At 34.3% G+C, this 6178-nt stretch overlaps 1 long non-coding RNA gene across 1 annotated transcript; it reads left to right on the top strand.

The window, feature by feature from the left end:
- The first annotated feature begins 3253 nt into the window (after positions 1-3253).
- Positions 3254-6178, top strand: LOC124891262. Its single transcript, XR_007049603.1, has 2 exons — positions 3254-4157; positions 4402-6178. It is a non-coding gene; the product is annotated as an uncharacterized LOC124891262 (long non-coding RNA).

Genomic DNA, 6178 nt, shown 5'->3' on the forward strand with positions numbered 1-6178 from the left:
GGAGAATGATTCTACCTGGTTCCTCAGCCTCATTTTGTAGCCTCCAGAGAAATAACCGAAAATATATCCGTCCCGTCTTCATGAAGTTGGCAAGGATGTGACTGGCAGTACACCACAGAAATTGGAGGTTATACCAAAAGTTGATAAAGATGAGGATATCAACACCAAATTATGTAAATGGTTATGCAGCCAAATGTGATAATAGCATAAGTTCAGTTTTGAGTAGATAGTGCATCTTTTCTGTTCACAAAATTCTACTGCTTTTTTCTTTTCGTTTTGATTGGTAACATTGAAGGGGAGTCTCGTATTAACTAGTAAAGTTGCTGCCATGTGTTCGAACCGTGGAAACCGACTCTGGCAGAAATGCAAGGTAAGGCTGCATACAATAGACCGTCTATTGTATTCATGAAGCCGGTACACCCTTCTCATCAGTTTTAGTTGGCAATGAGAGATTGTGTTTGTGCGCAAACTTGCCCGTTGGTAAGTAGAGTAAAAATGAAGAGAGAAAAAGGGCCTTTCGCTCCATACTCTCATCGCAGTCACAAAAGTCGTGTATTAGAATAGTTGAGTTAGACGAACCACGTCTTACATGTGTATGCACAAAAACAAGAGACACTCGTAGTTGGAAGGATACACAAGTACCGAGCTACAAGTCTCATGACACAAGAGCGAGATTCTCAAAAAAGCCAAGGTCGTAGGTGGTCAATAGAGCCCCACTTGAAGACTTGAAAATGCTAAGGTTAATGCTAAATGTCTACCTTTTAAAGTTAGAAAGCTAAACCATTCACCACAGAGCAATCACAAAACAATTCTACATTATTCTACAATCATATCCAGTGTACAGCAGTTCTCAGTGTTCTGTTGCTAAACCAAACATGCTATGAGTCCGGAGCTCAAAGGGTTAATTTTTGGAGCAAAAATATCAAAAGGGATAATGAATGTTGAAAAAAACCAAATGGGACAAGAGGATTCAGTAAGACTAAGTTTATATTGGGGTGGTTATGTTTTACATGAAGTCGGTTTTGTAAAATATAGTCGATCGCCTGTAGTATTGCAAGTGCATCCATTATCTCTTAAATATGAGCGATTGCAGCGTCTACTAAGGAATAAAATAGATATAAATAATTCGTAATCCAACATCTTTTTCAGCCAAAAGAGTTACAACATACGGTGATACTTTTATTTGGAGTGGTGATTCTTTGTCTTTGAAATTTTTGATAATCACTCTAACTTAATGAGCCTTGATATGTATGTGTCATCATATTGTTCAAGAATTCACCGATAATGAATTTGATCTTTGTGATACTACATACTACCCAGTTTAAATTAATCTAAAACAATGATTTCCTTTCTCTAGAATGCAAAATCCATCAAAAAGAAAAGAAAATGTTTTCTCCACCACTATCTTCCAAATACCCTCCATAAATATATATATATATATATATATGGGGAGAATTTTTTAGGAGATAATTGTATCTTTAATAATTCTAATACTTGCACTAGATTCAATGTATTACTGATGTCATAAATGTAAAGATATTAATAATACACACTTTGATACACACAATAGAGTGATAACTACAAATATATCAAACAAAATACTAATAATACACAAGACTAATAAATTCATTATTTTTTTAATACACTCTAACAAATTATTATATAAGTTGAAAACACTACCAAACAATGATTAAATAGTACCAAATACATTTAAAAATAAAAATACTTAAAAGATAAGCCAATTCAACCACCCTTTTATTAAGTGCAAAATTAAATATATATACACACACGTGTAAGTGTTATAATACAAATCAGTCATCACTGACGGGGGTGTAGAAATTAACTTTGGCGGGAAAATTTTCTATTTCGCCGGAAAAATAGAAAAAATAGAAAATTTCCGGTCATCTTCTTCAAAATTCCGGCGAAGAGGGTTTTTGAGTTTAGAGGATCATCTCAATGGATTCTTACAGTTTACTGGCAAGGAAAAGCGATTTTGGTAATGTCTTATTCCTTGTTTGGTTATTAATTCCGCTATAAATTATATCAGAATTAGTAATTAGTATCGACATAATTGAACTGAATTGCTTGAGAATGGAATAATAGTATCGAGATTAGTTATCTACGAATAAAATCAATTAATTAGAAATTTATTGAATAAAAATAGTAATGAATGAGGTATATTAATACTGCTGAAATTTGTTACGCTAGCATTATTTTTATCGCACTATTTGCTTGTTAGTTGCTATATTTTCTTTACCGAGGGTTTTTCGAAAACAACTGTTCTACCTCACTAAGGTAGTGATAAGTTTTGCGTATACTTTACGCTCTCCAGACCTTACTTGTGGGATTTCACTATGTATTATGTATGTTGTTGTATTAAAAGAATACGGTGTATTATTAGGCCCAATTAAGCACTACAATTCGAGGGTTTAGGCTTGTTGTTGTTTGTCGTTATACAAGCCATATTATTGTAGCTCTTTCTTTTGATATCTATCGTCATTTTTTGTTTATTGTGTTTTGATTATCGCACTATTTTATTTTTTGTGTTGTTTGTGTTCCTCTCTTATAGGCTTTGCACTGCTTCCCTTGTTAGTTGTTATGTTTTTCTTCACTATTTCTATCTTCTTTGTACTTGAGCTGAGGATCTTTTAAAAACAACCTCTCTACCTCCATGAGGTAGTGGTAAGTTCTCCATATACTCTACCTTTGTTGAACACAGAAAAAATAATTCGAGTTCAAACAATTCTAAAACATACAACAACAGACCCAGTATATTCCCACAAAGTGAGGTCTGGGAAGGGTAAAATGTACGCAGTCCATACCACTACCTCCGAGGAAGTAGAGAGGTTGTTTCCAATAGACCCTCAGCTCAAGATAGAGAATAGTATACCAAGGTCGTAATAAGTCATGAAACAGGTTGTATAGCATAACAGAAATAAGAGATAAAAAATAAGAACACTAAGTCTCAGAGAAATGGGTAATAAGAGAAATACGAAAAATACGGAATATGAAATAAGAACATAGATACCCATGTGGTTGTAACATGCCCTCACAGGCCTAAACACCCGCCACACCCAAACTCCCCTATCACCTAGCGATTACCTACACACTCACCCTAGCCGTCTACCCTAATCCGCGATAATCTGAAGCAGTTCACTTACTTTTTGAAAAGAGGAAACTTTAGCTAAAGCACTAAGTCGGTATACTCTAATCATTCTTGTATTCCCATTAGTCTTAGCATTGAATAGGTAAAACTAAGGCTATTTTGAGATAAAAACACTATCTTAAAATTCTTGACCAGTTTGTGATTTCCTATTTTGCCCTTAGAGTTGACCTTGCTTGGCCTTCAAAGCTGTGCTAAGTGACACAGAGAATAAGCAGGCATCAAATTCATACATGAGCTAATGGCTTATTGAGCTTCGAGATGTTGTGTATGAAGCATAAGCATCATTTTCGTCTCTTAAAAACAGCAAATAAATTAAGAGTTTATCGAGTTAGCTGATTGAAAATAGCTTAGCACTTTTGGTTTCTAAAATTAATTTGTCCCTTATAGATAAGTAGTTACGTGTTTTAACCCCTTATAGATAAGATTCATGATCCGAATCTTATAGACCGTTACCGACACTTGGCAGTTTAACCCTTTCTTAAACGGCAAACCGGTGCACAAGGCATCCCACAGGTCAGGGTATGGGGAAGGGCCGCACCGCAATGGGTGTGATGTAGGAAACCTATCCTAATGCAAGCATTTCGAAGCTCATTAAGCCTATTCATAGGACTATTAATTTCATTTTATGAGAAGAGAAAAGAATAATCTACAGTTGCAGAGAACATATCCACCATTATCTTCACTTATCCTTCTCTCTACCAAAATTTGGACAGCAGAAGATGTGTAAAGATAACCACTTGGGCCCCTCAAGTCCCCTTCCTCTCTTTCCTCAATTATTGAATTTAGAAAGTAATGAATAGTATAAAGCAGACTCTATTATCAAGTCTTTGTCTTCTTGTTTGATGAACAGTCAAACTTTTTGATAAGAGTAGATTGTAGTTAATAATAATAAACATTGTTGTACCAATTACAAGTAAGAACAGTAGCAAAAGAGAGAGGAAGAGAACTCACTGATCATCCTTGTTTGCAATTTAGTCTTAGCATTCAACAGGTAAAATAAAGTTGTTAAATATTTGATTTGAAGATAGAAACATTTATCTTCTCAAAATTCTTAAAACCATTTTTGTGGCTCCTTTGTTTTTCTTTGCATCTTATCTCACCATTCTCCATAAAAAAGAACTTTCTTTTGCATGTAATGTATATTCAATTTTCAATTTTTGGCTTTGTTTTATCAAGGAACAACTACTTGAGATTTCAATATTGAGACTGAAAGTATGTTTTTGTTGCCCTTACAGCTTTAGGGACTCAATTTTGAAATCGACAGATCACACAAGACAAGCAGGTAACTTGTTCTTGCTTTATGCACCAGTTCAGTATATTAATTACAATTAACAAAATATTTCAGTATGCTTGATTCTTTTGCATCGCCCCTCTCCCCCTTACTCTTTTTGATTTTCGATGTGAGTTGAAATGCTTTTCATTTTGTGCTCTTGTGATGAGTGGAAAACCCATGGATGCATGATGTATGTAAAGCAAAAAGACTCTATGCGACGTTCTTGTCGTGTCGATACAAAGTGTAGGTGTGAGGTCTGTCTATATTGAATTTGGTCAACTAATTTAAAATATTTTATTTAATATCAATAGAGAAATTTGAGATCCAAATAATATTTTTGCAATCTACATAAGTCACTATTAAATAATTCACTTAGTCAAAAGTGTGCAAGTGTTGGATTACATTGGGTATGTTGTCGTCATTTAGATATTTTACTCTAATTTATTAGTTAGATATCAAAACATATACTATCATTACTTTTATTAATAAATATTTGATACACGTGCAATGCACGTATGCTAAACTAGTTGTATTAAATGAGTGGGGTGTCTAAGAATAAAAATAATACCAAATAAGTTGTATTAGAATTGAAATAGTACCCTGTATTGTTAATGTTATGACTTACCATGTATAAAAATAGAATGGTATATGGCGTATAATTAATACAATTAGGGTCGTTTGGTAGAGTGTGTTATCGAAAATAATGCATGCATTATTCTTGTGCACTGTTAATCTCTGGTTTGCTTCATTCTTTTGGTCTATGCATAATTAATGCTTGCATTCGGTATGCACTCAATTATGTGTTAAGCTATGTATTAATAATACCATCCTTTTCTAGTATTAATAATACAAAGCATTTTAACACATGCATTAACTTATTAAATGACAAATTTACCCCTCAAAATATCTTCCGATTTCTTTTCCCACCATAGTTACATTTCCATGTTCCTTTTTTCCACCATTTTTTGTTGTAAAAAGCTTCGTGTTTCTCTTCTCCTTGTACTACTTTCCATGAAAAATAGAGGTTGGTATTATAATACAAATCAATTACCACTTATACAAACTAAAACGCTACATAGGATACGGGTGTCTACTTGTTTGAGCACGCATAAACTTGAGGAGAAAGTTCGGACATGATATTGTCGATGAACAATTTTTTGGCGTAGAGTATTTTGAGTTTTGAGGACCATCTCGCTGGAATATATCATTGACATTACTTTTAATTGATTGTTTAGTTTGTTGGATTGAAAATATTGGGTGTATAAGAATATGAATAGTACCCCATATTATAAACGTCATGGTTTATAATGTATAAAAATAATACTCCTATTGAATAAGATGAATAATACAACTAATACATGGGTTATTTTTTCTAATACCTCGCACCAAACGACCTCTCCGATATCCAAACTATAATTGTTCCCAACCAACTTGGGGCAATCATAAAAGGCTTAGGTTCCGAAGAGCAGGAAACTCTCCGTTCCCTAGTACGTCCCACTGCTTCCACTCCGGCATCTTTGCAAATTCAAGCTCCTCCAGAGAGTTAAAAGGCTTTTCGGAGGACGGACTACCATAGTAGTCCTCTCCAACGATAACTTCTCAACATGATTCTTCTTCTCATCCCTCATCTTCGCCTTCTGAGCTTCCCTTCTATCAACCACATTTTCCAACTCTAAAACTGACAGAGATCCTTACAAGTAAGATGCCTCACCCAAATCTTCCATTCTCCAACCACCTAG

The sequence above is a fragment of the Capsicum annuum genome, unplaced genomic scaffold (assembly GCF_002878395.1).
Source record: "Capsicum annuum cultivar UCD-10X-F1 unplaced genomic scaffold, UCD10Xv1.1 ctg3298, whole genome shotgun sequence".
NCBI lineage: Eukaryota > Viridiplantae > Streptophyta > Magnoliopsida > Solanales > Solanaceae > Capsicum > Capsicum annuum.